Genomic DNA, 24,861 nt, shown 5'->3' on the forward strand with positions numbered 1-24,861 from the left:
ACAAAATCGCTCACAATCGCTCTTATTATGGCGACTGTGGCCGTCTGCTCTGTGAGTCCTCGGTCTCCGCCTGTCTGATTGGCGCTCTTTTCTTTGGGGGGCGGGAAGTGTCCGGCCGCAAATATGAAGCGTTACAGCAACGACATGCCATGAGACGATTGATAACGATTTCCATAGGATCCCTGCGGTTGCCTGGCAACCGTCAGCTTTGCGCAGTGGCAGTATCGTAGCCTGTGAGGTATAGCCGAGGCGCGATTATTGCTAGTTGAAAACTTTTCCCAATACCCCGCTTCCGCCTGTTTGCAATACAATCGGCGAAAACAATTTTCGACAGTCTCGTCAGAGACTGAGCAAGGTGTTTAAAGACAGATTTTGTCATGGTAACATCATGGTAGAAAGAAACAAGCTTCTTACGTCTCAACAGAAACGCTCTTTAGCTCTTTCAGCGTTATGCAGAGAACAGCGTCTGTCGAGATCACTTTTGAGTCAGCGCGAAACGCCATGTGCTGTCAGTTTGATTTCATATTGCTCGTAGGGCGCCCGGCTTTTGTCTGTCAAACGTTAGGTTGCGCTTCTTCATGCTGCATCGTCGGCATGAGTGGAGCTTTTTAATTGTCTGTACTTGTCTTACTGCGCCCCATAAGAAATCGTTTGTCCCCGTTCAAAAGAGATTGTGCGATGTCCTGCAGCGTTCGCAAAGCAAACCTTTGACAGTTTGAAAAGAGGAATTTATTCTGCTTCCTGTGCGTGCAGTAGTTACAAAGTTGAACGTCTTTACACGATCTGCTGCAGTTTTCAGTGGGCGGGCTTTGTCAGATGGCTTGGAAAAACGCACTGTGTTTCGGCTCGGGAAACGTCATGAGCAGTGTCCTGCATGTTTTCTGTGTATAGCTGTCTTTTAACGCATACAGAATTCATTCGAAATCATTGATTTCTCCAATTAACAAGGGACCTCCCTTTTTGAACCTGCGAGAAGCATTCTTTCAATGTAACAGATTTACTCCGAGGAAAGGCAGCATGACATTAAGAGTAGCTCAAGCTTTCAGCACCCGTATCGGGCTGCGTGTATGCAGACACCGCTCAGAATCCCCTGTAAGATTCTCCCTCACTTCCGTTGTGCAGTGCTTTACCTCTTTCAAAAGGCTTCACTTTCCTAGTCACATTCCAAGGCTCATCGAACCCGGGCTGTTTCCTCCAGCGGTATAGTATTGCAGTGAGACAGCACGATGCCTGCAAGACTATGTCACGCTAAACGCCACAAATTGTGTTTGTCCGTTCGTGTCAGTCGTCCTGCAGCCACGGGAAGTGGGACACAAACATGCTGCAATGCTTTCAGGACGTTAGGATTTGTTTATGCAACATCCGAGAAGAGTACTTGTGGCTTGAATGTGAACTGTACGTTCCCGCCCCCTTTCCTCTGTAGTGCATGAGTTCCTCCCGGCATGCCCTTCGTCATTGTTCTGTCATCTTGTATTTAAAGGGTTGTATTTCTGCTGCTGAAAATAAGCAACGGTTTTCTCACAACGCCCTTTGTTCCCGACGGAGCCCTTGTCTGTCATGAAATTCTTCAAAACCTCAAGCTAGAAGAAGAAGAAGACGACAAATATGAAGCGTTATAGCAACAACATGCCATGAGACGATTGATAACGATTTCCATAGGATCCCCGCGGTTGCCTGGCAACCGTCAGCTTTGCGCAGTGGCAGTATCGTAGCCTGTGAGGTTTAGCCGAGGCGCGATTATTGCTAGTTGAAAACTTTTCCCAATACCCCGCTTCCGCCGGTTTGCAATACAATCGTCGAAAGCAATTTTTGACAGTCTCGTCAGTGCGTGACATAGTCTTGCAGGCATCGTGCTGTCTAACTGCAATACTATACCGCTGGAGGAAACAGCCCGGGTTCAATGAGCCTTGGAATGTGACTAGGAAAGTGAAGCCTTTTGAAAGAGGTAATGTCGACGCTTTTTTAACAGAGCACCAAAAAAGCGTCTTTTTTGAAGGCCCGGGCACTGAGCATTGTTGGTTTAGTGGTAAAATTCTCGCTTCCCACGCGGGAGGCTCTGGTTCAATTCCCAGCCAAAGCAGTGGCTTTTGCAGCGAGCTGCTCCATCACTTGCATCCCCTTGCAACTCGCAACTGAAAACCCACTGAAGCTAAGCAGGTGTGAGCCAGGTCAGTACCCGGATAAGGGTGAGCTACAGGGAAAAACAAAGTTTCCAGCTGGAAGCGGTGTTAATGGTGCCGGCGGGGGGGCGCTCACCCTGAGGTCTGTGTGGGTCCCAATGCCCCAGCATAGTGACGGAGACGCTGTGTTGTAAAAGGGCGCTGTCTCTTGGATGAGATATAAAACCGAGGTCACAGCGCTCTGTGGTCATTAAAAATGACCACCAAAACCTTTGACAAAAGCTCTTGGTAATTGATGGTCTTCAATAATGCTTCTCCTTTAGGTACATTTTAAATCAGCTGAAAAATGCTGTGAAATGGGGGGGCACTTCACGCCAGTGTAGGATTTGGGTTACAAGAACCATAAAACTGCACGAGAAAGCCCGTACACTGAATTACACGGCTTTCAATTCAAAGGAGGGCAAAAGAAATTCCCTGAGTTCGATTTTTTGCAGCACAGAGAGGATTGCTGTCGTGAGGCTGGTTAGCTCAGTTGGTTAGAGCTAATAACACCAAGGTTGTGGGTTCGAGTCCCGTACAGGCCAGGTCCTTTTCTCCTCTCTTACAAAAGCTGTTAGGTTCCTTTCCGTGGTGAGATGGGTTGTCATGCAACGCTGCTACATAGTGCCGACAGACAATTAAATGACAAAAATGAAGAGAGTTAAAGCAGCTGGAAAGATTTTCTTACAACTTTTGAGCTGACACAGTTTTGGAAAATGTTTTCTTCACGCTGCACTGTACCACATAGGCAGCCAAGAGTCTCCAAAACAAAACAGAATTGACAGTCATATAATGTCCATTAACCCCGGTTTTAAACACAGCATCATGTCTGCCATCATAAGAATATGAGTCCAATATTTTAGAATATAGTCAGAATGTCTTCTAACCTTACCTGTGGTGTCTTTAATCCCTATTGCTCAATGCATGATGTACGTACTGCATACATGTGTCTTGAGAATGAGGAATGGGCCCCTGAGACATTTACCTGTTTCACAAATGATCGTATTTTACTAGAGATTCTGTTTGGGATTCAGATGTGCATTCGGACAGCAATTCCTTTCAAGAAATGATACGTTCTGGATGAGGTAAAGGTGCTGGAACACTGTATTTAGGATGTATTTGCAGTGATTGTGTCTCCTGCTTCAACACAGTGATATATAGATGTGCTCCTGTAATTTATTGGTACATGCCCAGGGCAGTAAGTTGTCTGAGGATTTATTTCCAGACGGCATAGAGCAGTGAAGCAGTGAAGTAGTGCAACACACTGGATCATTATATTATTAGAATCTATTCTACTTAAATTATTACATTATACACAACTTGAGCTCTCAGCACCGTACTGAGCCCAGGTGTTTTTCTAAAGCTGTCAGGTGCAGTTCATTTACATGAAGGAAATCTCTTACTGGGTACGATTACAATGCAGTAAGTAGCACAGACTACTTAGGGAGTAGGCTGATGTGTTTAAAAACAACCAGCGCCAGGCAGGAGTCGAACCTCCAAACTCCTAATCCATAGTCAGACACATTATCCATTGCACCACTGGCCCTCGTGTGACACTGCAGGGCTGTAACCCAGTGAGCTTAGCACTGCAACTAGTAAAATATTACCCCCGGTCCATTCTTTTCCAAAAGTGAGAAACACCTGTTTTCTACATTTTGTCTGTTTTAAAACCATATCTCTTTAAACCAAACCAAGAGTTTGTCTTTTGCACTGATATTCTGATTCATTTCGATTTCAAAGAAAAAAAAAACATTACCTTCCAAAGCATCATAAAATTGTCCCTTCCTCCAGACTCTACTTCTCTCTTGTAGTAGTACAGAGGACCTTTCCAGGTGAGAAGATCACAGAGTCCGAAATGAGCTTCCTCCATCAAGCAAAGTACCTGAACTTGACTCTGTCATCATAAAAGCGCCCCTGTAATAAAGAAATTAAATCCGAAATCAAGAGGGCAGTTGCCTACTGAAGTTCAAGAAGTCATAAATTTTAACCTAGCAACATATTAAAGGCTGCATCTATACAATTACGATTCTAGAAATGCTCACCAGATTACGTTTTAAGAAAGAACTGCGCCTCAGGTTCCGCCGAGATCTTAACTCAGATGGCAGGATTCAGAGTCTGGAGTGTGGAATGATGGCGCACGGAGGGTCCACATACTGTGGATCCCTCAGTGATCTTCGTGTTCAAACCGCCAGCGTGTGACTCCCCTATCCCCCTGACCTCATTGCTCTGCTCTCGCCTCTGTGCAGCTGAGCCCGACTCATGGTAAAGTGGAAAAAAATATGCCCTCAACGTGAGATTTACTCTGGAGTGAGGATAGTTGTTACCTTCTTATCATTGAAACGGATGTATGTGATGTGGCGACTAGGTTCTTCTCCATTAGCAGGCTTAAGGTTAAAGAAAAAAACATTGCTGACTTCTTTTTTTTTTGCCAGCCGCGCGCGCTGATTAGCGAGGTTTGTATTTCATGTTTTGCAAGTTGCATCCATTTTAAGAAAAACAAGTCGTTCAAGACAGGAAATGAATACTTGCATTTAATAAAGTCTAGACGTATGCGGTTGTCCATAATGACCAGTTCTGTTCGAGAACACAGAACAAAAAAAGGCACCGCTGGGATTCGGACCCAGGATTTTCTGTTTACTAGACAGGCGCCTTAACCAACTAAGCCACGGCGCCCTGGGAGTGCTGTCCTTTTGCAGCCACTTGGACACACCACTCAGACACATCTGCATTCGGTGTGTGCTCCGCCTGCTCGCTGAGCAAGTTGCCACCTTTACATACAATAGCAACATCGACACCAAGAGAAAGGATGACAAATGGCTTTTATCTGGAACTTTTCATGTCCAAGGAGCTCAATGTGCTTTCTGTGTACAACAGGGCCACTGAACTCCACACTGGCCACTGAACCACAGCAGTGGCTTGCTGGCTTGACATCTCCCAAGGAAAATGTTGAAATCGCATGTGGAACAGGAAAATGACCCTCGAGTATGAGGGAAAAAAAAGAAAAAGATCAACTGGAGTGCGCCAACCCATGTCAGGACAGCCCAGTTTCCTAGACGAGGTGGCCGAGTGGTTACTGTATGCTGAGTCTAAAGACAGTTTCACCCGTTTTCTGATTGCTCGGTTCTGTACCAGTGCAGACATGTCAAACAGTGAATGGCTGTACCTCTATTGTATCCGTGCTCAATGAATGAAATCGGTAACAAATGAATATATGTCTAGTTATACGAAAAACGAGTGGTTTATCAACTCATCTTCATTTGCAGATTTAGAGGCAGCTTCGATATTCGTTTTACAGACGGGTTTTTTTTTTTAATATGGGTCACACACATGCCACAGCAACAAAACATCTCTAGAGATGAGGCTATAGATCACCTTTCCATCCTGCAGGTTTTCCTCCCAAAGCCTACGGCACCAACGGCGACCCCTGCTGGCCGGGAGAGCAAAAGCTTACAGCACCTGGTATTCCCAGGCAGTCTCCCATCCAAGTATTAACCAGGCCCGACACTGCTTAGCTTCCGAGATCAGACAAGATCGGGCGTGTTCAGGGTGGTGTGGCCGTAAGCGAAAGCCCCAGCGCCTGACTCGTTACTTGAAGCTGTGTGTGGCGGGGGTTCCGTGCCCCCCGAGCGGGACTGAAGGATCGTTCGTGTGCAACTCTTTGGAAAGGAGCTGCTTTCCAAATCGCATTGCGTGCCTGGATGTTGGCGAATGCGCTCCCTTGTGTTGGCTCATCCCGCACTGGAGGAGGACAAACAATCTGCACGGAGGAGCACCAGGCAAGTCTTCACCAGACAAAAACCTCCAGTGCACAGCACTCTGGAAACATTTCGGGGCTTTCGCGTGTTTATTTCAGCACGTAAAGCGCACCGGGTCAACACGTCGGCCGGGCGCGCGGTGCCTCCGCCCTCTTGTGGCCTTGCGGCGTCAGAGCAAGAGGCTCCTTCTCGCTGCCCTTCCGCTGTGTTGCAGGGCCCCGAGAGGGAACCCGGAGTGCGCACTTTGTGGGGGGCGGGGGACCGCGTTCGCGCTCTGCCCCCGGTCTCTTGCGCGAGTACTAAATCTCACGGACAGGGGGGCCTCGTCATTGATTGTTACAGGTGAGACGGGGATTAGGAGGAGACCCCGACTGATGGGTAAAGGGGAGCACTAACACCAGAGGGACACCCCCGGCGTCTCTTTTTGAGAGACGCCCTGGGGTTTCCTAATGGCCAAGGAGGGTCGGGACCTCGGTTTGACGCCTCCCCCGAAGGACGGCGCCTGTTTGTGCAGCAGAGTGTCGCCATCAGGAGGCTGGGGCGTAAGAGAGCCACACAGCCCGCAGGGTGAGCGCTCCCTACTGGTCCCAGTCACACCTCTTGCAGGAGCAGCAGCAACCGGAGCTTTTCCGGGGTGGAATCTCCCATCCGGGTGCCGGCCAGGCTCACACCTGCTGGGCTGCCCCGGGGGTGAGCCCAGTCGAGAGTCGCAGGGCCAGATCTAGTCACCGGGGAGAAACGATACAAGTGAAGGATTGCTCGGCTCTCGGCACTTGAAAAGACCAACAAATGCCTCGTTCCCGCCGGAGCTGAATGTACCCGCATGTGTGGTGTCGTCTTCTTCCCCCGCCCCGCTGTGTTTGCTGTATTGTCTCTGAAGCCGGCCCCCCCGAGACGAGACGGGCTGTTCCTGTGCCCCAATTAACACTTTACATGTGCCATTCCCCGGCATTGTGGCCATTGTCGGTGCTCACACGCGATAAGATAAGGCGGAGGAGAGCGGGGCATGCCCAGCGGCAGACATTCAAGGAGGGGGCAGTGCGAGGTGAGGTGAGGTGCGACACGCCGGAGCCCCGACGCAGCTAATGCGGAGCACTTGTTGGACTGGCATCAAAAGGACGTGTGCGCACGGAGCTAACCTTCCCTGCGGCGGAGCGCGGGAACTTTCTCCCCCCCTCCCGCTGCAGGAGTTGTGTGCACTGCAGCGGTGCCGAGAGAAAAGCACAGAAGGCAGCAGGCTCTGGAGAGGAGGTAAGAGACGGAGCCTTGTGGGCAGGCGAGCAGGCCCGTTTTTTGGAAATTGCTGAAAAGGTTTGTTCGGTGTGTGGCAGGCGCATGTCGCGATCTGCCGGTCTGGAGTTATGCAAATGAGGCCGAATTGCATCCCGGGACATGCTGCGAATGCGCAACGGCGACTGCAGATGTGTAGGAAACGGCGCGCTCGTTTTCTCGTTTTGCCCACACTTTTGAGTGTTAGTGTGGCGTGTGAGTGTGTGAAAGAGTGGGCCCAGCAGGAGGCGGTGGCGTGCGGGGCGAGGAGGTGGCCTAGGCTGCGCGATTTGTGCTGTGGGTGCGGGCCGCTTGCAGGGGCCTGTTTAACTCATACTTACCTGGCAGGGGAGATACCTTGATCAAGAAGGAGGTTCACCCAGGGCGAGGCTCGGCCATTGCACTCCGGCTGTGCTGACCCCTGCGAATTCCCCAAATGTGGGAATCTCGACTGCATAATTTCTGGTAGTGGGGGACTGTGTTCGCGCTCTCCCCTGATGTGCTTGGTCCAAAATCAGATACGGAAGGGTTAGGACACCACGAGCTGCGTGGCTGCGGAAGGATCCCGGTTCGACAGGAGTGGACGCCGCTGCTGGTTCTCGCTGGCTTTTAGTTAGGGGCCCGGAGAAGCATCTCAAGCTAGTTCCACTACTCCTTCCGGACGTTCATTCCCTTTTTCAAAGTCAGTCGTTTTGCTGTAGTCTGCGTTCTTTAGGCTGATTATCGAGGTTAGCCTTTATTTGGTCATGGGGGGCCTCGGTACTGTATGCTGAGTCTAAAGACAGTTTCACCCGTTTTCTGATTGCTCGGTTCTGTACCAGTGCAGACATGTCAAACAGTGAATGGCTGTACCTCTATTGTATCCGTGCTCAATGAATGAAATCGGTAACAAATGAATATATGTCTAGTTATACGAAAAACGAGTGGTTTATCAACTCATCTTCATTTGCAGATTTAGAGGCAGCTTCGATATTCGTTTTACAGACGGGTTTTTTTTTTTTAATATGGGTCACACACATGCCACAGCAACAAAACATTTCTAGAGAAGAGGCTATAGATCACCTTTCCATCCTGCAGGTTTTCCTCCCAAAGCCTACGGCACCAACGGCGACCCCTGCTGGCCGGGAGAGCAAAAGCTAATAGCACCTGGTATTCCCAGGCAGTCTCCCATCCAAGTACTAACCAGGCCCGACGCTGCTTAGCTTCCGAGATCAGACGAGATCAGGCGTGTTCAGGGTGGTGTGGCCGTAAGCGAAAGACCCAGCGCCTGACTCGCTACTTGAAGCTGTGTGTGGCGGGGGTTCCGTTCCCCCCGAGCGGGACTGAAGGATCGTTCGTGTGCAACTCTTTGGAAAGGAGCTGCTATCCAAATCGCATTGCGTGCCTGGATGTTGGCGAATGCGCTCCCTTGTGTTGGCTCGTCCCGCACTGGAGGAGGACAAACAATCTGCACGGAGGAGCACCAGGCAAGTCTTCACCAGACAAAAACCTCCAGTGCACAGCACTCTGGAAACATTTCGGGGCTTTCGCGTGTTTATTTCAGCACGTAAAGCGCACCGGTCCAACACGTCGGCCGGGCGCGCGGCGCCTCCGCCCTCTTGTGGCCTTGCGGCGTCAGAGCAAGAGGCTCCTTCTCGCTGCCCTTCCGCTGTGTTGCAGGGCCCCGAGAGGGAACCCGGAGCGCGCACTTTGTGGGGGGCGGGGGACCGCGTTCGCGCTCTGCCCCCGGTCTCTTGCACGAGTACTAAATCTCACGGACAGGGGGGCCTCGTCATTGATTGTTACAGGTGAGACGGGGATTAGGAGGAGACCCCGACTGATGGGTAAAGGGGAGCACTAACACCAGAGGGACACCCCCGGCGTCTCTTTTTGAGAGACGCCCTGGGGTTTCCTAATGGCCAAGGAGGGTTGGGACCTCGGTTTGACGCCTCCCCCGAAGGACGGCGCCTGTTTGTGCAGCAGAGTGTCGCCATCAGGAGGCTGGGGCGTAAGAGAGCCACACAGCCCGCAGGGTGAGCGCTCCCTACTGGTCCCAGTCACACCTCTTGCAGGAGCAGCAGCAACCGGAGCTTTTCCGGGGTGGAATCTCCCATCCGGGTGCCGGCCAGGCTCACACCTCCTGGGCTGCCCCGGGGGTGAGCCCAGTCGAGAGTCGCAGGGCCAGATCTAGTCACCGGGGAGAAACGATACAAGTGAAGGATTGTTCGGCTCTCGGCACTTGAAAAGACCGACAAATGTCTCGTTCCCGCCGGAGCTGAATGTACCCGCATGTGTGGTGTCGTCTTCTTCCCCCGCCCCGCTGTGTTTGCTGTATTGTCTCTGAAGCCGGCCCCCCCGAGACGAGACGGGCTGTTCCTGTGCCCCAATTAACACTTTACAGGTGCCATTCCCCGGCATTGTGGCCATTGTCGGTGCTCACACGCGATAAGATAAGGCGGAGGAGAGCGGGCATGCCCAGCGGCAGACATTCAAGGAGGGGGCAGTGCGAGGTGAGGTGAGGTGCGACACGCCGGAGCCCCGACGCAGCTAATGCGGAGCACTTGTTGGACTGGCATCGAAAGGACGTGTGCGCACGGAGCGAGCCTTCCCTGCGGCGGAGCGCGGGAACTTTCTCCCCCCCTCCCGCTGCAGGAGTTGTGTGCACTGCAGCGGTGCCGAGAGAAAAGCACAGAAGGCAGCAGGCTCTGGAGAGCAGGTAAGAGACGGAGCCTTGTGGGCAGGCGAGCAGGCCCGTTTTTTGGAAATTGCTGAAAAGGTTTGTTCGGTGTGTGGCAGGCGCACGTCGCGAGCTTGCGTGGCGATCTGCCGGTCTGGAGTTATGCAAATGAGGCCGAATTGCATCCCGGGACATGCTGCGAATGCGCAACGGCGACTGCAGATGTGTAGGAAACGGTGCGCTCGTTTTCTCGTTTTGCCCACACTTTTGAGTGTTAGTGTGGCGTGTGAGTGTGTGAAAGAGTGGGCCCAGCAGGAGGCGGTGGCGTGCGGGGCGAGGAGGTGGCCTAGGCTGCGCGATTTGTGCTGTGGGTGCGGGCCGCTTGCAGGGGCCTGTTTAACTCATACTTACCTGGCAGGGGAGATACCTTGATCATGAAGGAAGTTCACCCAGGGCGAGGCTCGGCCATTGCGAATTCCCCAAATGTGGGAATCTCGACTGCATAATTTCTGGTAGTGGGGGACTGCGTTCGCGCTCTCCCCTGATGTGCTTGGTCCAAAATCAGATACGGGAGGGTTAGTAACCCACAAGCTGCGTGGCTGCGGAAAGATCCCGGTCCGACAGGAGTGGACGCCGCTGCTGGTTCTCGCTGGCTTTTAGTTAGGGGTCCGGAGAAGCATCTCAAGCTAGTTCCACTACTCTTTCCGGACGTTCATTCCCTTTTCAAAGTCAGTCGTTTTGCTGTAGTCTGCGTTCTTTAGGCTGATTATCGAGGTTAGCCTTTATTTCGTCATGGGGGGCCTCGGTACTGTATGCTGAGTCTAAAGACAGTTTCACCCGTTTTCTGATTGCTCTGTTCTGTACCAGTGCAGACATGTCAAACAGTGAATGGCTGTACCTCTATTGTATCCGTGCTCAATGAATGAAATCGGTAACAAATGAATATATGTCTAGTTATACGAAAAACGAGTGGTTTATCGACTCATCTTCATTTGCAGATTTAGAGGCAGCTTCGATATTCGTTTTACAGACGGTTTTTTTTTTTTAATATGGGTCACACACATGCCACAGCAACAAAACATCTTTAGAGATGAGGCTATAGATCACCTTTCCATTCTGCAGGTTTTCCTCCCAAAGCCTACGGCACCAACGGCGACCCCTGCTGGCCGGGAGAGCAAAAGCTTACAGCACCTGGTACTCCCAGGCAGTCTCCCATCCAAGTACTAACCAGGCCCGACGCTGCTTAGCTTCCGAGATCAGACGAGATCGGGCGTGTTCAGGGTGGTGTGGCCGTAAGCGAAAGCCCCGGCGCCTGACTCGCTACTTGAAGCTGTGTGTGGCGGGGGTTCCGTGCCCCCCGAGCGGGACTGAAGGATCGTTCGTGTGCAACTCTTTGGAAAGGAGCTGCTTTCCAAATCGCATTGCGTGCCTGGATGTTGGCGAATGCGCTCCCTTGTGTTGGCTCGTCCCGCACTGGAGGAGGACAAACAATCTGCACGGAGGAGCACCAGGCAAGTCTTCACCAGACAAAAACCTCCAGTGCACAGCACTCTGGAAACATTTCGGGGCTTTCGCGTGTTTATTTCAGCACTTAAAAAGCGCACCGGTCCAACACGTCGGCCGGGCGCGCGGCGCCTCCGCCCTCTTGTTGCCTTGCGGCGTCAGAGCAAGAGGCTCCTTCTCGCTGCCCTTCCGCTGTGTTGCAGGGCCCCGAGAGGGAACCCGGAGCGCGCACTTTGTGGGGGGCGGGGGACCGCGTTCGCGCTCTGCCCCCGGTCTCTTGCGCGAGTACTAAATCTCACGGACAGGGGGGCCTCGTCATTGATTGTTACAGGTGAGACGGGGATTAGGAGGAGACCCCGACTGATGGGTAAAGGGGAGCACTAACACCAGAGGGACACCCCCGGCGTCTCTTTTTGAGAGACGGCCAGGGGTTTCCTAATGGCCAAGGAGGGTCGGGACCTCGGTTTGACGCCTCCCCCGAAGGACAGCGCCTGTTTGTGCAGCAGAGTGTCGCCATCAGGAGGCTGGGGCGTAAGAGAGCCACACAGCCCGCAGGGTGAGCGCTCCCTACTGGTCCCAGTCACACCTCTTGCAGGAGCAGCAGCAACCGGAGCTTTTCCGGGGTGGAATCTCCCATCCGGGTGCCGGCCAGGCTCACACCTGCTGGGCTGCCCCGGGGGTGAAGGATCGTTCGTGTGCAACTCTTTGGAAAGGAGCTGCTTTCCAAATCGCATTGCGTGCCTGGATGTTGGCGAATGCGCTCCCTTGTGTTGGCTCGTCCCGCACTGGAGGAGGACAAACAATCTGCACGGAGGAGCACCAGGCAAGTCTTCAGTGCACAGCACTCTGGAAACATTTCGGGGCTGTCGCGTGTTTATTTCAGCACGTAAAGCGCACCGGTCCAACACGTCGGCCGGGCGCGCGGCGCCTCCGCCCTCTTGCTGCCCCTGCAGCTGCTTCACTTTTCCCTTTAGTTGCCATCGATTTTTTTGTAGTGCTATACATATACGATTGAGGTATCTTACAGTTCTCCTTCGAAGACCAAGCACTCTCTTTTCTTTTCCCAGTGTTACTCATATCGGACTTTTTAAACCTAAAAAAAAATCTTTTTTTCTTTCAATTATAACTGAAGTTTAAACAACTAGTGTTAAGTCCTTATTTTTCTGTAGTCAAAAAAAGCAAAAATTAACATTTAGGTCATGAAAAACTCAAAAAAAACTCCCCAACCACTAATGTTTACCTCCCACCTGAGCGCCATCTTGAACGCCCCTACCACCAGAGAATGCTCACGATTTCGGAAGCTGTCTCCGGGACGTGCTGATTCCACACATCCTGAATAAATCATGATATTGTTAGTTGCTGTAGCTAGACGTTCAAATGAGTTTCATGGCCAGATGGACTGTTTCCTCCAGCGGTATAGTATTGCAGTGAGACAGCACGATGCCTGCAAGACTATGTCACGCTAAACGCCACAGATTGTGTTTGTCCGTTCGTATCAGTCGTCCTGCAGCCACGGGAAGTGGGACACAAACATGCTGCAATGCTTTCAAGACGTTAGGATTTGTTTGTGTAACATCCGAGAAGAGTACTTGTGGCTTGAATGTGAACTGTACGTGCCCGCCCCCTTTCCTCTGTAGTGCATGAGTTCCTCCCGGCACGCCCTTCGTCATTGTTCTGTCATCTTGTATTAAAGGGTTGTATTTCTGCTGCTGAAAATAAGCAACGGTTTTCTCACAACGCCCTTTGTTCCCAACGGAGCCCTTGTCTGTCATGAAATTCTTCAAAACCTCAAGCTAGAAGAAGAAGAAGACGACAAATATGAAGGGTTACCGCAACGACATGCCATGAGACGATCGATAACGATTTCCATAGGATCCCCGCGGTTGCCTGGCAACCGTCAGCTTTGCGCAGTGGCAGTATCGTAGCCTGTGAGGTTTAGCCGAGGCGCGATTATTGCTAGTTGAAAACTTTTCCCAATACCCTGCTTCCGCCGATTTGCAATACAATCGGCGAAAGCAATTTTTGACAGTCTCGTCAGAGACTGAGCAAGGTGTTTAAAGACAGATTTGGTCATGGTGACATCATGGTAGAAAGAAACGAGCTTGTTACGTCTCAACAGAAACGCTCTTTAGCTCTTTCAGCGTTATGCAGAGAACAGCGTCTGTCGAGATCACTTTTGAGTCAGCGCGAAACGCCGTGTGCTGTCAGTTTGATTTCATATTGCTTGTAGCGGCGCCCGGCTTTTGTCTGTCAAACGTTAGGTTGCGCTTCTTCATGCTGCATCGTCGGCATGAGTGGAGCTTTTTAAACGTCTGTACTTACTGCGCCCCATAAGAAATGGTTTGTCCCCGTTCAAAAGAGATTGTGCGATGTCCTGCAGCGTTCGCAAAGCAAACCTTTGACAGTTTGAAAAGAGGAATTTATTCTGCTTCCTGTGCGTGCAGTAGTTACAAAGTTGAACGTCTTTACACGATGTGCTGCAGTTTTCAGTGGGCGGGCTTTGTCAGATGGCTTGGAAAAACGCACTGAGACATCATGAGCAGTGTCCTGCATGTTTTCTGTGTATAGCTGTCTTTTAACGCATACAGAATTCATTCGAAATCATTGATTTCTCCAATTAACAAGGGTCCCTTTTTGAACCTGCCAGAAGCATTCTTTCAATGTAACAGATTTACTCCGGGGAAAGGCAGCATGACATTGAGAGTAGCTCAAGCTTTCAGCACCCGTATCGGACTGCGTGTATGCAGACACCGCTCAGAATCCCCTGTAAGATTCTCTCTCAGTTCCGTTGTGCAGTGCTTTACCTCTTTCAAAAGGCTTCGCTTTGCTAGTCACAATCCAAGGCTCATGACAGCATTTAAAACCAATCGCCACTGCGTTGTCCGGGAATCGAACCCGGGTCAACCGCTTGGAAGGCAGCTATGCTCACCACTATACCACCAACGCACACCTGCAAAAGCCCTGCAGGACACCACCAGAGAATGCTCACGATTTCGGAAGCTGTCTCCGGGACGTGTTGATTCCACAAATCCTGAATAAATCATGATATTGTTAGTTGCTGTAGCTAGACGTTCAAATGAGTTTCATGGCCAGATGGACTGTTTCCTCCAGCGGTATAGTATTGCAGTGAGACAGCACGATGCCTGCAAGACTATGTCACGCTAAACGCTACAGATTGTGTTTGTGTTGGACAGTTGGACCCTACAGCTGGTCCCTCGTCGACAACCTGAATAGCTTATTCAGAAGCAGTGCTGGACCGGGAACGAACCACCTTCTTCCCAGGCACAAGAGTGACTGGTGAGGACTCGCGGTCACACTCTGTGCATAGAGACTTTCTACCAGCCAGCCGGACTGCTGGTAGATCCCCTCAGAGCAACGACTGCCCTGCGCAACGAACAACCTCATGATTACTGCTACAATTAATAATTGTCTCAGTAAACCCATCAAACCATTACATTTAATGGCGTCCCTGGGTGGGCGAGTTTAGAATGAAATGAGAATCAGTCGCACAGAATAACTGATGTTGCTGTGAGTTCAAGTTCAGCACAGCACCGCGGCTTCTATAAGCGAATACCGGGTGTGCTGATAACTGCGTAAAGAAATCCCCCTGTTTTCTAGCGTTTAGTGTAACGTGTGCTGATTGGAAATCCATCTGCTCGGGTGTCTAGATTCCATACTGTATTTTGGAAAAAGAAAAAAAAAAGTAATACTCTTAAAGTTTCTCTGACGTAATGACAATGGCTGCTAAAATGTCTGAAGTGGAGTCGCTTATAAGTACTATTTCTAGCGACGACAATCCTGGTTACTGGAGTGGTATCGAAAAGTTGAACTTTGATGATATTGAGAAGCTGCAAGTAGATTTAGTAGCTAAGGTAGCGAACCAGCTTAACATAGGAGGGTTTGTGAACGCAGTTCTGGTCCTCAATTTCTTTTTCTGTTTCACCTTAAATCTAGCTAAACAGCTGGAACTGTCTTTGTCCGAGCTGACAAAGTTTCAAAAGCTTCAGGGAACGCTAGAAAGATATAAGGCGGAGCGAGTTGAGTTGTTGGATATAATCAGAGAAAAGAGAGTGAAAAATGAGGAAAGTGAAGACTGACTCAGGGAATTTTTAGGTAAATTAGATGACTTGTCTGCTAGAGAAACTGCGGCTGAGGTAGCTAGGAGAGACCTGGAAGCGAGCTTGAAAGAAAAAGAAAAAGAAATTGAGAGTTTAAATGAGCTCAGCCAGGAAAGGCAAAAGGAGTCAGATGCTGCCGTACTGGAAGCAAAATAGACTAGATCCCACTTGCATGCCAGCCCACCTAGCAGCCCGGAGCGCTCACCCAGCGCGCCGGGAGGAGGTTTCTCCCGGCCAGGGTCTGTGGTCGGATCGGCATGGGGGGAGATCGCCGAGTCCTGCGCGAAACGCAAGGGCGAGTCAATTCAGGCATAGACCCCCTGCTCCTGATCACGGCCGTCTCCCTGCCCGCGGAGAAACCGTAAAAATTAACCTCCACTCCCTGAGGCAGTTAGCCAAAGATGTAGAAAGGTTTGACCCGTCAGTGTCAGGGAATAATGTGGAGACCTACATCGATGAGCTGAGATATACTTTGCAGTTTATGCCCGAAGCGTCCGAACAGGAAAAGGCTATGTAAGTAAGGAAAACTACCAGCCGAGCGGTCCACGAGTGGATGTCTAGACAAGGACCGGAGGTCTGTAATAGCTTTGAGGAGCTGTGTCAGGCAATGATCGGAGAATTTTCGGCTTTTATCGATCCCATAGCTGCCGTGGCCACAGCGCACCATATTAAGCACGAAAAAGCTGAAGCCCCTCGCGATTATTATCAGAGGCTTAGGCGCACTTATTTTGCAGGGCGGAATGAAGAGGGTTGCGAAGAGAACGTGAATTTCAAAGGTTTATTCATTGCTAATCTGCATCCCTCAGTCAGGAAAATGATTGTGATGCACACTGATGCAAAAGCGATGAAAATGGCTGACATTAGAAGGTTGGCTCAAAAAGCCTGGGGAGCTGAAGTCTCTGCTTCCTCAGAGCGAAAACCTGCTAAAACGGCCGTGTTCGCCACTAAAGCCAGCAGGGTTGACGACTCGCCTCAGCTCGAGGCAGCTGAGGTTCCTGAGCTCGCTAAGCCCCGGCGCAAAATAGGCTGGCAGGACCGCCCTAAGCGTCAGAGCCGCCGTGAGCGCTACGGGGAAGGCAAGGGCTCAGGCAGAGCCTATCATAAGACTGGACGAAGGGAGTCGACTAGAGCCCGCCTGGCCAGGCTTGAACAAGCCCTGCCTGAGAGATCAGGACAGGGTAAACCTTCCGCACCGAATGCCGGAAGTGTGAATGAGCTTAGGGGGACCACTCCCCTTCTCACTGGAGGAGGCGGGGATCCGTCCCAAGCCCCTCCCTCAGTCTATCTGATTGGGTGGGAGGGTTCCTGCCTGGAAGAAGGCTGTGACTCTGAGTTGGGCGCTGACCCCGCCCCTGAAGTCAAAGAAAAGGCAGGCTTCCAACAATTCTTAGGGAATCTCAGCCAGAAAGGCAAAGCAAGGCGTATTTATATCAAGGTTTCTCTTGAAAACGTCTTAGATAGAGAAGCACTGATTGACACTGGGGCTGAAATTAGTTTGATGTCAGCCGATCTACTCAGCGAGCTCAAACGAGTAGCGAAAGGAAAAGGCATCAGACTTAAGGTAGAACCGTGTAAGATAGATATTTCCAGCTATACCCAGGATCATGCCAGGATCACACACCGAGTGTGGGTGGCACTTAGGTTCGGGCCAATGAACGTGGTGCATCCTGTTTACATCTCTAGGTTAAAAACAGAGCCACTACTCATTGGCCAAGACCTGCTTGACAGGCTGGAGCCTCTGGTGGACTGCCAGCGTGGAAAATTGTGGGCTCAGGTCAAAAACCCTAAGCCTGTTGCACAGCAAAAAGAGGGATTCAGTGGTTATGCTGTGATCACACAGTGCCCACTGAACACTATAGCTGAGTTGGAGGTTCCTCCTGGTTCCTCTGGACGAGAATAAATGTCTCTTCTTGCTTTCCAAAACTACAGGGAAGTCCTGCCCAGGCCAGCACTCCCACGGTCTCCCAACTACAGGAGCAGTGCTCCGAGCAGCTGCTTGACCCACCAGGTAAAGCACACCCCCTTTTCATCCCTGAAGAAGAGTGGATCTCCCTGTCCGGTAATGAATGGGAGTCCTTTCTGTGCACCCTGGTACCTCAGGGGGTCCAGGACTACCACCCCATGGTGGTGGGAGGGGGTCCAGGTGGCAGAAGTGCAGGTTGATGATGTAATTCTTAGCCTCAGCTCTGAGAAGTCCATAATCAGTGAAGGTCTGTTCGAGGACCTGTCGCGAAGCTGTCAGGTGACCCTGGTGACGCAGTCACAGGTTCTGTGGTGGGCACCCCCACCTCATAGGTCCATTTGGAGCAAAGGAAGCTGTGTAGCTTCCATCTCCATCGGAAAAAGGAAGTTTGCTCACTACTTCCAGGTAGCACCTCAGCTGACCCATTCGGTCTGCATTGGTGCAGACCTATTGGTTCGACTGGGCGCCCAGCTGGACACAGTAAACAGTGTGCTGTGGAAACGGGTGGACCCAGATGCCCACTCTCTAAGCGGTGACCCCGAGAACATTCGGTCAGGTCAGACGATTCCTCAGGCCTGCCAGGTAGTAAACGAATAGGACCTGATCGTTCCTGCGTCAACAGCAGGGTTTCCGGTACGCCTTGTCCTAAGGAAGGGACAGAGAATGGACGCTGAGATGGTTTTCTTCCAACCATCAGCTCAGTTTATCAGACTGAACCTAGCAGTCTGTTGTACCCCCAGACTGGAACGGAATGGCCGAGCCACCTGCCTGTTGGTGCAGAACATAGCAAAACAAGATGTCAAAATCCCTGCTCGCACTGACATGGGACTGGAATTGACAATAGTTTCTATGATTTCGAACTGGCCATCCCAGTACTGGGGCAGCTCCCTGGTCCCTTGGCTTCATAAAAGCGCCACTGTAATAAAGAAATTAAATCCAAAATCAAGAGGGCAGTTGCCTACTGAAATACAAGAAGTCATCAATTTTAACCTAGCAACACATTAAAGGCTGCATCTATACAAGTACGATTCTAGAAATGCTCACCAGATTACGTTTTAAGAAGGAACTGCGCCTCAGGTTCTGCCGAGATCTTAACTCGGATGGCAGGTTTCAGAGTCCGGAGTGCGGACTGATTGCGCACGGAGGGTCCATATACTGTGGATCCCTCAGTGATCTTCCGCGTATTCAAACCGCCAGCGTGTGACTCCCCTGTCCCCGTGACCTCATTGCTCTGCTCTCTCCTCTGTGCAGCCGAGCCCGATTCACGGTAAAGTGAAAAAAAATATGCCCTCAACGTGAGATTTACTCTGGAGCGAGGATAGATGTTACCTTTTTATCATTGAACAGGATGTATGTGATGTGGCGACTAGGTTCAATTTTGTATCCTCTTTAAAAGATTAAGGACTGGGGTGAGCGTGATTTACCACCCTTTCAGCTAAGAACCCGACGTGCGCACCGTTTAAGCTGCATAGACTCGGTCGTTTAACTCTTCTCCATTAGCAGGGTTAAGGTTAAAGAAAAAAAACATTGCTGACTTCTTTTTTTTTGCCAGCTGCTAGCGCTGATTAGCAAGGTTTGTATTTCATGTTTTGCAAGTTGCATCCATTTTAAGAAAAACAAGTCGTGTTAAAGACAGGAAATGAATACTTGCATTTAATTAAGTCTAGCCGTAGGCGGTTATCCACTGGGATTCAGACCCAGGGCCTCCTGTTTACTAGACAGGCGCTTTAACCAACTAAGCCACAGCGCCCCGGGAGTGCTGTCCTTTTGCAGCCACTTGGACACACCACTCAGACACATCTGCATTCGGTGTGTGCTCCGCCTGCTCGCTGAGCAAGTTGCCACCTTTACATACAATAGCAACATCGACACCAAGAGAAAGGATGACAAATGGCTTTTATCTGGAACTTTTCATGTCCAAGGAGCTCAATGTGCTTTCTGTGTACAACAGGGCCACTGAACTCCACGCTGGCCACTGAACCACAGCAGTGGCTTGCTGGCTTGACATCTCCCAAGGAAAATGTTGAAATCGCATGTGGAACAGGAAAATGACCCTCGAGTACGAGGGAAAAAAAAGAAAAAGATCATCTGGAGCGCGCCAACCCAGTTGGGACAGCCCAGTTTTGTTAACGAGGTGGCCGAGTGGTTAAGGCGATGGATTGCTAATCCATTGTGCTTTGCACGCATGGGTTCAAATCCCATCCTCGTTGGTTTCCATGTCTGTTTCCATTCTGTTTTTGATCCCTATTGCTCAATGCACAGTGAAAGCATTGCATACATGTGTCTGACAATGAGAAATGGGCCCCTGAGACAGTCATTTGCCTGTTTCACAAATGATCGTATTTTACTAGAGATTCTGTTTGGGATTCAGATGTGCATTCGGACAGCAATCCCTTTCAAGAAATGATACGTTCTGGATGAGGTCAAAGGTGCTGGAACACTGTATTTAGGATGTGTTTGCAGTTATTCTGTGTTTCTAGCTTCAACCCAGTGATATATATATATATGCTCACTGCTTTTTTGGTACATGCCCAGGGCAATAATCATTATGAGGATTTATTTCCATATGTGCTAGAGGTAGTGTTGTGAAATTCTTCAACACACTGGATCGCAGGTTTAAACCTGCACTCTTACTCCTTAAATACCAACAAATGCAGATATGTAGCAATCATATTGTAGCTGACACTCATTTGCCTGTTTCACAAATGATCATATTTTACTAGAGATTCTGTTTGGGATACGGATGTGCATTCTGACAACAATCTCTTTCAAAAAATGATTTTACCTTATCGCAGCTTTGCCCCTCTTGCCTCTTTGGAAAATATCTCCATCTTGTGGTCGTTGTTGGTAATGTCTAGACAATATCTCCATCTTGTGGTCGTTGTTGGTAATGTCTAGACAATATCTCCATCATGTGGTCGTTGTTGGTAATGTCTTCTTATGCCCTTTTTTTATTTCAATTCTTTATTAGTTGATTCTAGAATCTCTACAATAGAGCTGAAAATATCAGTTTTGTAGCAGACAATATGACATTAGTTATAGTCCAATTAAGACTTTATTACCCTGTTTGTAACATAACAAATTAAAATTGATTAAAACTAAGTTTGGAACACCAGGGAACATAAAAAATGATTTTTAGGAAAACCATGAGGTTCTCTGTGTCCGATGCCTGCAAGGGGAGAAAGCTAGAATCCTTTGCTTTTTCAAAATTTGAAAATAAACATCATATAACAACAGCTTTCATTCCTAGGAGTGAAAAATAACCATTTTTGAAGACATATTAGTTTCTAAAACACTACAATAAAGTTAAAAACATCCGTTTTATATTACTTTTAGTATTTTTAGTGAAATTAGTCATTTATTGCACTATTTTTAATATAATCTCTAATTAAAAGTGAATAGAATTAAGTTTGGAGCAACAAGGAACACAAAAAAAAAGATTTTAAGGAAAAAAATGATGTCTTCTGTGCCAGGTGCCTGCAAGGGGAGAAAGCTAGAATCCTACCCAGGCTCCTGGAGCTCTGTCCTGGCTAAAGGAGGGTGAATCCATCCCCTTCAAAGCTCCATGAAAAAATGATCATTTAAAATTTGAAAAAAAAAACATCATATAACAACAGTTTTCATTCATAGGAGTGAAAAACAACCATTTTTGAAGACATATTAGTTTCTAAAACACTACAATAAAGTTGAAAACATCCGTTTTATATTACATTAATTTTTGTGAAATTAGTCATTTATTGCACTATTTTTAATAAAATCTCTAATTAAAAGTGATTAAAATTAAGTTTGGAACAACAAGGAACACAAAAAAAAAGATTTTAAGGAAAAAAATATTGTCTTCTGTGCCAGGTGCCTGCAAGGGGAGAAAGCTAGAATCCTACGCAGGCTCCTGGAGCTCTGTCCTGGCTAAAGGAGGGTGAATCCATCCCCTTCAAAGCTCCATGAAAAAATGATATTTTTAAATTTGAAAAAAAAACATTATAGAACAACATCTCTTGGTCAACAGAGTGCAAAAATCCAACTTTGAAGAAAATCCATTGACTGATCCCCGAATCCTGAAGTTTCTTTGCATGATATCGGGCTTGCAACCACTTTCTAGAAAATTATGAAAAATGCCAAAAATGAAAAAAAAGTTATCAATTCTAGAGCCTAAGAGGAAAACAAGACAAATGTATATCTCCAAATAATTTTATGTGCTTCAGAAGAGCCCAGGAAAGTTTTTTGCATACATGAAACCACGCCCGTTTGCACGTAAGCAGACATGGTTGCACACACGCGTGCATGCGAAGTCATCCTGTTGAGCATTTGAAAAGCCGCACTTGAAATAGCTCTTACCTTAGTGGTAGACGCAGGAATCGCCTTTTTATTTACGCTCTTACCAACGCGATGGAAAGCAAAACAAAGCAAAGCAGAGCAAAACAAAACGAACAAATGAAAACCCTCACGTCCGCACTTGCATATAACGCCGTTACGTGCCCAAGCGGTATTGTACGTCATCCTAGCACTGCACCCCGGGGCGTACGGTATATGGGAACGAGCACACGCCATGAATCGTCTCGAATCAGTCTCTACAGCTGTAAGGTGCCTTGAAGCGTGCACCCCCAACATTCTTCTTTGCGCATCTGTGAAAGGTAAACTCTTGAGCAAACTCTGAACCAGCTCTAAGGAAACTAATCCGATTAGACGTTACTTTGACTCATCTTTTTACGCTCAGTGCTGGATTACTCAAACTCCAGCTAGGGTTAGGGTTAGCATTCCCACGCTACTTAGACACTTTGTTTACGCTCAGTGCTGGATTTTGGGAACTTCAGGATGAGTGGGAATTTTCTCCTATCTGTCAATTCTGTTTTGTTTTGGAGACTCTTGGCTGCCTATGTTGTACAGTGCAGCGTGAAGGAAACATTTTCCAAAACTGTGTCAGCTCAAAAGTTGTAAGAAAACCTCTCCAGCTGCTTTAACTCTCTTCATTTTTGTCATTTAATGTGACACTCGATGTATAACTGGAGCCTCACATATGCAAATGGTGAGGCTCCAGTTCGACACCCAGTTCGACACCACTTTACAGTATTTGACAAAAGCATGGCAGACTGTGCCGGACCGGCAGATAACTTCCGCTTATTTTTACCATATTAAACATTGGAAATCCTCCCACTTGTATTTGTGACACTTGATTTTGGCTCCACCTAAGACACTCTTAAATCTTCAAACACTTTTCTCTTCTCCCGCAACACTCTTGTCTGTCGGCACTACGTGGCAGCGTTGCATGACAACCCCTCTCACCACGGAAAGGAACCTAACAGCTTTGGTAAGAGAGGAGAAAAGGACCTGGCCAGTATGGGGCTCGAACCCGGGACCTTGGCATTATTAGCACCACGCTCGAACCAACTGAGCTAACCGGCCTCACAACAGTGCTCCTCTCTGTGCTGCAAAAAATCGAACTCAGGGAATTTCTTTTGTCCTCCTTTGAATAGAAAGCCGTGTAATTCAGTGTTTGGGCTTTCTCGTGCAGTTTTTATGGTTCTTGTAACCCAAATCCTACACTGGCCTGAAGTGCCCCCCCATTTCACAGCATTTTTCAGCTGATTTAAAATGTACCTAAAGGAGAAGCATTATTGAAGACCATCAATTACCAAGAGCTTTTGTCAAAGGTTTTGGTGGTCATTTTGAATGACCACAGAGCGCTGTGACCTCGGTTTTACATCTCATCCAAAAGACAGCGCCCTTTTACAACACAGCATCTCCGTCACTATACTGGGGCATTGGGACCCGCACAGACCTCAGGGTGAGCGCCCCACCGCCGGCACCATTAACACCGCTTCCAGCTGGAAGCTTTGTTTTTCCCTGTAGCTCACCCTCATCCGGGTACTGACCTGGCTCACACCTGCTTAGCTTCAGTGGGTTTTTTGAGTTGCGAGTTGCAAGGGGATGCAAGTGATGGAGCCGCTCGCTGCAAACGCCACTGCATTGGCCGGGAATCGAACCCGAGCCTCCCGCGTGGCAGGCGAGAATTCTACCACTGAACCACCAATGCTCAGTGCCTGGGCCTTCAAAAAAGACGCTTTTTTGGTGGTCTGTGCAAAACGCGTCGACATCTGCTTCCAGCTGCAAAATGCCATTCGCGGACGCTGAAGAACTTATTTCCAAGGCAGCGGGTACAAGCGATTGGGCGTTTTAAAACCACCAGGAACAGCAAAGAGGCACGCTTCTTTGCTTGCGCCGAAACACACCGACTGGAGGCGGATAACGTAGTCGGCAGGATTCGAACCTGCGCGGGGAGACCCCAATGGATTTCTAGTCCATCGCCTTAACCACTCGGCCACGACTACAGCAAGCCCCACTGCCGCTGCGTTCTTGCTACAATCTTACCTGGATCGCGAGGCGCCGGCGGAAGCCTATTTCAAAGTCGTTCTCCGTTTCATAAAAACATTTCCAAAATACAAGCCTTGCAGACAGACACGCCTCAGAGGACTTAAGGGTGGCTTCATGTCGGAATGATAAAGTCTCCCCGTCCGGACATGAAAATGCCACTTTGTTACACACAAAAAAAGAATCAACAACAGAGAAATGCCCACAAGCATTTGAAAAGCCGCACCACGTCGCACTTGAAATAGCTCTTACATTAGTGGTAGACGCAGGAATCGCCTTTTTATTTACGCTCTTACCAACACGATGGAAAGCAAAACAAAGCAAAGCAGAGCAAAACAAAACGAACAAACGAAAACCTTGCGTATAACGCCGTTACGTGCCCAAGCGGTATTGTACATCATCCTAGCACTGCACCCCGGGGCGTACGGTATATGGGAACGAGCACACGCCACGAATCGTCTCGAATCACTCCCTACAGCTGTAAGGCGCCTTGAAGCGTGCACCCCCAACATTCTTCTTTGCGCATGTGTGAAAGGTAAACTCTTGAGCAGACTCTGAACCAGCTCTAAGGAAACTAATCCGATTAGACGTTACTTTGACTCATCTTTTTACGCTCAGTGCTGGATTACTCAAACTCCAGCTAGGGTTAGGGTTAGCATTCCCACGCTACTTAGACACTTTGTTTACGCTCAGTGCTGGATTTTGGGAACTTCAGGATGAGTGGGAATTTTCTCCTATCTGTCAATTCTGTTTTGTTTTGGAGACTCTTGGCTGCCTATGTTGTACAGTGCAGCGTGAAGGAAACATTTTCCAAAACTGTGTCAGCTCAAAAGTTGTAAGAAAACCTCTCCAGCTGCTTTAACTCTCTTCATTTTTGTCATTTAATGTGACACTCGATGTATAACTGGAGCCTCACATATGCAAATGGTGAGGCTCCAGTTCGACACCCAGTTCGACACCACTTTACAGTATTTGACAAAAGCATGGCAGACTGTGCCGGACCGGCAGATAACTTCCGCTTATTTTTACCATATTAAACATTGGAAATCCTCCCACTTGTATTTGTGACACT

General features: G+C 49.0%; 10 non-coding genes and 2 pseudogenes across 10 annotated transcripts; 6 read left to right on the forward strand and 6 right to left on the reverse strand.

Annotated features, from left to right (window-relative positions):
* The first annotated feature begins 204 nt into the window (after window positions 1-204).
* LOC138236495 (U4 spliceosomal RNA) lies at window positions 205-346 on the forward strand. Its single transcript, XR_011188669.1, has one exon. It is a non-coding gene; the product is annotated as a U4 spliceosomal RNA (small nuclear RNA).
* Window positions 347-1,686: 1,340 nt separating this feature from the next.
* LOC138236492 (U4 spliceosomal RNA) lies at window positions 1,687-1,828 on the forward strand. The gene has a single exon (XR_011188666.1). It is a non-coding gene; the product is annotated as a U4 spliceosomal RNA (small nuclear RNA).
* A 3,775-nt stretch (window positions 1,829-5,603) lies between these two features.
* LOC138236531 (5S ribosomal RNA) lies at window positions 5,604-5,722 on the reverse strand. Its single transcript, XR_011188703.1, has one exon. It is a non-coding gene; the product is annotated as a 5S ribosomal RNA (ribosomal RNA).
* A 1,794-nt stretch (window positions 5,723-7,516) lies between these two features.
* On the forward strand, window positions 7,517-7,680 carry LOC138236548 (U1 spliceosomal RNA). The gene has a single exon (XR_011188719.1). It is a non-coding gene; the product is annotated as a U1 spliceosomal RNA (small nuclear RNA).
* A 637-nt stretch (window positions 7,681-8,317) lies between these two features.
* Window positions 8,318-8,436, reverse strand: LOC138236533 (5S ribosomal RNA; annotated as a pseudogene).
* Window positions 8,437-10,242: 1,806 nt separating this feature from the next.
* LOC138236554 (U1 spliceosomal RNA) lies at window positions 10,243-10,383 on the forward strand (annotated as a pseudogene).
* Window positions 10,384-11,018: 635 nt separating this feature from the next.
* LOC138236513 (5S ribosomal RNA) lies at window positions 11,019-11,137 on the reverse strand. Its single transcript, XR_011188685.1, has one exon. It is a non-coding gene; the product is annotated as a 5S ribosomal RNA (ribosomal RNA).
* A 2,104-nt stretch (window positions 11,138-13,241) lies between these two features.
* On the forward strand, window positions 13,242-13,383 carry LOC138236477 (U4 spliceosomal RNA). The gene has a single exon (XR_011188652.1). It is a non-coding gene; the product is annotated as a U4 spliceosomal RNA (small nuclear RNA).
* An 833-nt stretch (window positions 13,384-14,216) lies between these two features.
* On the reverse strand, window positions 14,217-14,288 carry trnag-ucc (transfer RNA glycine (anticodon UCC)). Its single transcript has one exon. It is a non-coding gene; the product is annotated as a tRNA-Gly (tRNA).
* A 5,263-nt stretch (window positions 14,289-19,551) lies between these two features.
* Window positions 19,552-19,633, forward strand: trnas-gcu (transfer RNA serine (anticodon GCU)). Its single transcript has one exon. It is a non-coding gene; the product is annotated as a tRNA-Ser (tRNA).
* Window positions 19,634-23,383: 3,750 nt separating this feature from the next.
* trnag-gcc (transfer RNA glycine (anticodon GCC)) lies at window positions 23,384-23,454 on the reverse strand. Its single transcript has one exon. It is a non-coding gene; the product is annotated as a tRNA-Gly (tRNA).
* A 213-nt stretch (window positions 23,455-23,667) lies between these two features.
* trnas-aga (transfer RNA serine (anticodon AGA)) lies at window positions 23,668-23,749 on the reverse strand. Its single transcript has one exon. It is a non-coding gene; the product is annotated as a tRNA-Ser (tRNA).
* Window positions 23,750-24,861: the final 1,112 nt, after the last annotated feature.

The sequence above is a fragment of the Lepisosteus oculatus genome, unplaced genomic scaffold, assembly GCF_040954835.1.
Source record: "Lepisosteus oculatus isolate fLepOcu1 unplaced genomic scaffold, fLepOcu1.hap2 HAP2_SCAFFOLD_90, whole genome shotgun sequence".
In the NCBI taxonomy this organism is placed as follows: Eukaryota; Metazoa; Chordata; class Actinopteri; order Semionotiformes; family Lepisosteidae; genus Lepisosteus; species Lepisosteus oculatus.